We start from the raw sequence: 6,724 nt of genomic DNA, 5'->3' as shown, positions 1-6,724 counted from the left end.
AACAAAAAACGAGCGTTAATATTTTAATTGTTTTCTCCTTTTTACTGTTTTATTTTTGTTTGAAATAATTTAATTAAATTAATAAAACAACAAAAAACTATTTACTATTTAAACAAATTCAAAGAAAAACAAAACACACATTATATAATTTTTAATAACTAATTAGTCATACTTAATTAAATAAAATAAAATATATTTATTAAATTAAATAATAATTATTATAAAAATAAATATAATAAACTAAAAATTTCAACAAATAATAATGATACTTTTGAAAATATACTAAATAATATTAATTAATTTAAAGAAATAAAAAAAAACAACAAAAACCAAAACACAACAAAGTACACGAGTATTTAGTTTTTAAGAATTTTCTTTATAAAAAAAAAAACAAAACAAAAATTTAAGTCAAATGAAGAACAAAATAAATCTCAACATCATACCAAAAACCAAACAAAAAAAAAACAACTGACATAGAAAATATTGAAAAAATATATATATTTAAATAAAAAACTGTTTTAAGTTTAATATCGATAATAAAGTGTTCATTTTTATTTTACAGTCTTAAACAATTTCAGTTTTTAATGCAACAGAGTATGAAGTAATGAGGTTTCCAAGTTTGTAATTAAATTATTTTTATTCCTTATGATATGTTGTATGTTGTACATATATATTTACTTAAATACCAATAGCATAAGATCACTTTGGTTCAGTTAAATAATGAAATATTTATAGCAATCTAAGTGGATATGTTGGCGACCATCTTCCTAGAAATCATTTATAATATTTGTATACTTTACCAAACATTTTTATATCCTTTCTATCTTCACGAGAAGATACATAATTTCTACAGTTTAATTTTGTGACCCTATTCTGTAAGTATGTTTGTTGATAACAAGTTTCCGGAGACCCCAGATATCTTAAGTATTCTAATATTGTATAATTTTTTCAAACAGGCTTTCAACAATATTGCTATTTAAGTTAATGTGTTTAAAATTGTGTAAAACCCCATTATTTTGCCAAAATTTTTATTGATATAAGTACATACACATACATACATAGACAATATGTGTATTAAAAGTCCTATATCAAGCCTGAAACATGCCGAAAAACCGCGTCCAGTAAAATATTGTTACTAAAATAATCCATAACACCGTTATTCCATTATAGTTAGATCAATACGACTCAAATTTCTTGTTTATTTCCAAAATTGTGATTCTTTTCACAGTGTTTTGTCAAGTCCTTCATAATAACTTTTAAAATTCTCTTTCAGCTTATACCGTTATTTAGTTTAAACAAAAAAATATGTAAAAAATATATATTATTATACTTTTAAGAAAGATTGTGTTTTATAGAAATCAAACGTCAGATTCGCTTATTGTTCAGATTGAAAGTAAAGAATTTTACTTTCGTTTAAATAATATCAAGAATTCCATAGACGACCCCAAAAATGGATATAGGAAAGCCGTTTTAGAATTATATAGGAAGTAGGTAAATGTGTATTTGGGCAATGTCGTGTCAAGTGACCCAACTTTTAAAATCGATGTCTTCCGATTTGGATGAATTGTTCAAGAATTTTACTTTCGTTTAAACGATATCAAGAATTCCATAGACGAACACATAAACGGATATAGCAAGATCGCCTTAGAATTATAGAGGAAGTAGGTAAATATGTATTTGGGCAATTTCGTGTCAAGTGACCCAACTTTTAAAATCGATGTCTTCCTATTTAAATGAAATTCGCACCAAGATTAAAACTATGGGATAGTAGACCAGAGACAAATTTTGAGCTCTGCCGGACTAAGAGAGGTGGAAAGATGCACATTTTGATCATACAATGTTTTATTCAAATGATTATTCACCTACTGGTCCTAGCAAAAATTGTCCAAAGGAGTTCAGATAGCTATTTCTTTATTGTTTCCAAAATTGTTTAACTTTTTTTAATTTTTCGATTCTTTTTTTAATTTTTTTTTTTTCAAAAAACTTTGTGGTTTTGTGGTTACTGTATGATCAAAATGTCCAACTTTGACCCACTCTAAGTTCGGCAGTTCTGGACCGATATAGCTAAATAGAGTGTCTGGTCTACTATCCAATAGTACTAACCTTGATGCAAATTGCATCAAAATCGATTTTTTGAGTCGGGGTCACTAGACATGAAATTGCCCTTTTATAAGTTAACGTATTGCTAAAAACTAATTTCTATGAATCGGTTTTATAAAAATTTTCAGGAATATTTTTATATGATACTTTGAATTCGGTGGATATTATTTTTGGGGATATATGGATGAAATTTGTGCAATATACGTTATATTGATGTTTCGAATACAATAAACTTAAACTTTTTATTTTTTAGGTTAACATTTTAATTAACTCAATATGTATTAATAGGAATATTTTTGTCTTTTTAATTAAAAAACTAATAAAAACAAATAATTTTAACATCGAAAAAAATTTGTAAATAAAAATTTATTTATACTTATATTGAAATTCTTAGAAAAAATAAAACCATCACCTTCATACAGCTACATACATACATATATACATACGTATGTATACGTGTGTATAAAACATCAGTATAATTTAAGCAAGAGTTAACAACTCTAGTGTATAAATTCATTTCAAATATACATATTTTGAAATTTGTTTTATTTGACATTAATAGAAAAACTTAAATACTCTTTCATACACGCAGCTGCATACATAACTACATACATACATACCATTAACATTTAAAATTATATATAGATATTTAGTTTTAAGTATGCCAATCACTGCCAATTCACACTCACACAAACTACTTTTATTTTTTCTTACTTTTAAAAATTTTATTAAAAATATTAAATTTTACACTATACCTATATATATTGTTAAATTTACTCTTTTCAGTTCTTTAACTGTATGTTTGTAAATAGTGTTGAAAGTGCAACATTATTTAAATTTATACATCATTGCACAATTTGATGAAACGTTGAGATAAGTATTTCTAATAAGTGTTGAACATAGGCAAAGGAATTGATTAAAACGAAAGAGTTATTATCATGTTTTTTTTTCTCTCAGTGTACCTTAAAAATCCTTGTGTTGTGTTTTATTTATATTATGATATAAGATTTGTTTAAACCAATAGATTTTGATCAAACGAAATTACTTCTTTTGTTAAAAATTGAGTGTTGAAAAGAATTCACATTGTTCAAATATTCAACCATTTCCAAAACTTTCTTTTCTAAAAATATAATAGGATTGTTGTTGTTTTCGTTAGCAAATACTTCGGAGTTGACGCCCATATGTAAACTGTTCGTTCGTTTTGAAGCCGAACTCACCAGGAAAGAGTTTTAGTGGGGGTTCTAATAGGTAATAAGTTGAAATGAATGATATTCGCTAGACCTTTCATTTGATATACAAACTTACATATGTACATACATATATGGGCAATTTCGTGTCAAGTGACCCAACTCAAAAATCGATTGGACAGGCTCAAAATTGCCGGAGTTAGAGGGGGTCAAAGTTTAACAATTTGGTCATAGAGGGTTTTTCTCAAATAAGTGTAACTTTTCACCTGTTGGTCCTAGCAAAAGTTGTACAAAGGTATTTAGATAGCTATTTCTTCATTGTCTAGGAAAATAATTACGTTTATTGCCTTAAATATTTGAACAATTTGAACGTCCGGATGCGTCCCCTAAACAATATGGGTTTTGTGCGATTTAAGTTCAGAAACATTTACTATTTTAACAAAACTATTATGTAAATATGTTTGATTTTATTAAAAGAAATGTATGAAAACTATGATAATTAAAACAAATACAAACAAATGTAGTATATATAACTTACTAATACATAATTGCATATTTATATAAAACAATTTTTGACCATACATTGCAATAATCATAATAAAATGCAAAATAAAATAAATTAAAACACAAAAATTAAAAATATATTTAAACAAAAATCGATTAAAACAAGAAAAAAACATTTAAGCAAATAAAATCATTAATAAAATACACTTTAGCAAAACATAAAAACACACGCATACAAGTGAATACATTAAAATATTTATTGAATATCATTTATTTCTTCATTCATTCCAACAATCAATCACTTTCCACACTTTAATTAAGTTTTGTGTACAAACTACAACAACAACTACAGTTACCACAGCAATCACAAAAACTATTTTATTTAAATTCAATAAAAAAAAAACACAAAATGAAAATAAAACAAATAAATTAAAAATCATAAAAATAAAATTCCAAAAAAATGGCAAAACTCTATTAAAAAGCAACAAACTAAAAAAGAAATTAAATTATAAAAACAAATAAAAAAGAAAACTAATAATAAAGAAATACATAAATAAATTACTTATAAAAAAAGGAAGTAGTTGTTTAATTTAAAATTTTCTTTACAAACTTACAAAAATATTTACAACTTTGCACAATTTCTCTTGATTACCATTAAAAATATGTTGTTTTAAACACATCTCAAATATTTCTTTATACGATTAAGTCCGATTTTGTGATTAAGTTTTTCTTCTTCTATATTATTGTTGTTGTCACTGTGTATGTATGTGTATTAAAACTAATGACTCCATTTAAGTGGATCTAAACTTAATACAAATACAAAAAGCTAAATCGCTAATAGAAGTCTTGTTAGCTCTACATTCTTCGCTAAACCATTTCTACTTATGCAGGCAGCTGGGGAAATTTAAGGAGACTTAATATTAATAGTAAATTTACTCAAGGTTATTGCTGTTTACTTCAGATTAATAATCGGACAAAATGAGATCCACATACTTTAAATTTAAGATTAAATATTAATCGGTTGTTTTGGATTTATTATGTATGATCTCCATACAAATCATAGCATTTATGAACAAATGGATAAATGGCCTTAACTGTGCTGATGGAAGAGGATTGGTCGTAGTTAACAATTTTGACTAGACTATATAGAAAATATAATAGAATATAGACTATACTATAGACAAGACTATAGACAAAACTATAGTCTAGTCCATAGACAAGTAAATAGCCCATATATAGTCAATGGACTGTCTCGTAATGGGCCCGGGCGCATGATAAGTACCTTGATGAAAGACTCCAAGAGGTGCTACCAGTGCCTCTAGTCTGCTGAGACTATAAACTGGTGATGTTCAAATGTATCCTCGGCTTTCCTTGCAATGATTTGACATGGGGTTTAACCAGAGAACCACATAATCTGGTAGCACGGGAACTGGTAGCCCGCAGGCCAGAGTTTTGGACTTTGTATTGCCCCGGTTATTGGAGAGGTCCCTTTATGGTGCAGTTATCCCGCAAAGGAGTGACTGTGTGACTAAGCTTGGGATATGAGTTGGTGTTAAATGTATGTATATAATACAGGATGAATGTAGGGGAACGGAAGAAGAAGTGTGCTGGATTAAATGGTGATGTATAACAGGTATCTTATACAAGTTATACCACTGAGTATTCCTTCCTTGTCCAGGTATGTTCAGTACTTACTCTGTTAAAGATTTACCACAGTGTGTTCTCTGTAAGTAAGAACAAAGTCCTCTCTAGGCGCTGTTGCCAACTCAACAGAGGCCATCCCATCTGTGTGGTTGTAAACGGAAGTGATAAACGTGTAAACGGGACAGCAATGGTCAGAGATTAGATAGCTCGAGTACTTAAGCAAAGTGCTTGTACATGTAGCGGCAGAAACATGTACAACAATTGCTACCGGCGTGTAGGAAACATAAAGGGGTGATGAATCGATATTTTTCCCATAATGATTTTCATATGCTAGTCATCAGACATGTCTACTGACTAGTCAATATAGTAGATAGACTAGTTTAATTATAGATGAACTAGTTAATATAGTACATAGTCTATAGACTAGCCAACAAACTAGTTGCTATGCCTTTTTATATTTTATTGGATAGTTTATGGACCAACTAGTATAAAAATGTAGTCCATGTGCTTTTTATTGTGTAGTATTTTGACTAGTCCATAGGCTGATCAATAAAAACGTCGATACTAATCAATAGTATAGTCAATAGATAATCAACTAAACATATCAACTATACATACATACAATTCGTATGCAAATCCCGTATTTCGGTCCAGATCTATTCTATACATTTACACTAACCTATTACTTCTTACAGCATGGGGGCTTCATGTGTCCCACTAGTCCTTTATGGATTGTTATCATAATCATTTGGCAAAATCCAGTTAGCAGATCTGTCTATTTCTCCTCCTGTCTGTCGCTTGCATTTCATATGCTGTCACTGACGCCACGGTCTTCAACACTAATGATGACAATGGCCAGCTGGTTGTCTGCTTAAACAACTGATTGTTAGTGAACTGAAACAACGAACTCATCTTTAAGTGTGTATGTGTGTGTATGTGAATTTTATAATTGTTAATAGAAACAGAAATTAATAAATTAATTGTATCTAACGCAATGATGACTTTAACTCCTTTCAATTTGCAATTCAATTGTATCGCGTGACTCTTACAGTCTGTGAATTTTCAATAAATACACTTTGCAAAACTTTAGCCATATTCTTGCGTAAATCGGCAAAGCCCCAATAAAATAACTTTAGAGATCAATTTAACAAAATAGTATTGTAGTGGTTTAAAAGGAAAAATAAAAGTAAAGAACAAATAATTGTTAGCAGTATTTGAACAAAAGTTAACTAGCGGATGTCGATTTTGCACATTTAAATTGTTTATAAAGGATCAGCTTTTATCAGTCC

The sequence above is a fragment of the Lucilia sericata genome, unplaced genomic scaffold (assembly GCF_015586225.1).
Source record: "Lucilia sericata isolate MDLA Ls3-8-SP2 unplaced genomic scaffold, ASM1558622v1 Contig000048F_arrow, whole genome shotgun sequence".
In the NCBI taxonomy this organism is placed as follows: domain Eukaryota; kingdom Metazoa; phylum Arthropoda; class Insecta; order Diptera; family Calliphoridae; genus Lucilia; species Lucilia sericata.
The sequence above is the reverse complement of the archived record's forward strand: the minus strand, read 5'-3'. Positions refer to the sequence as shown.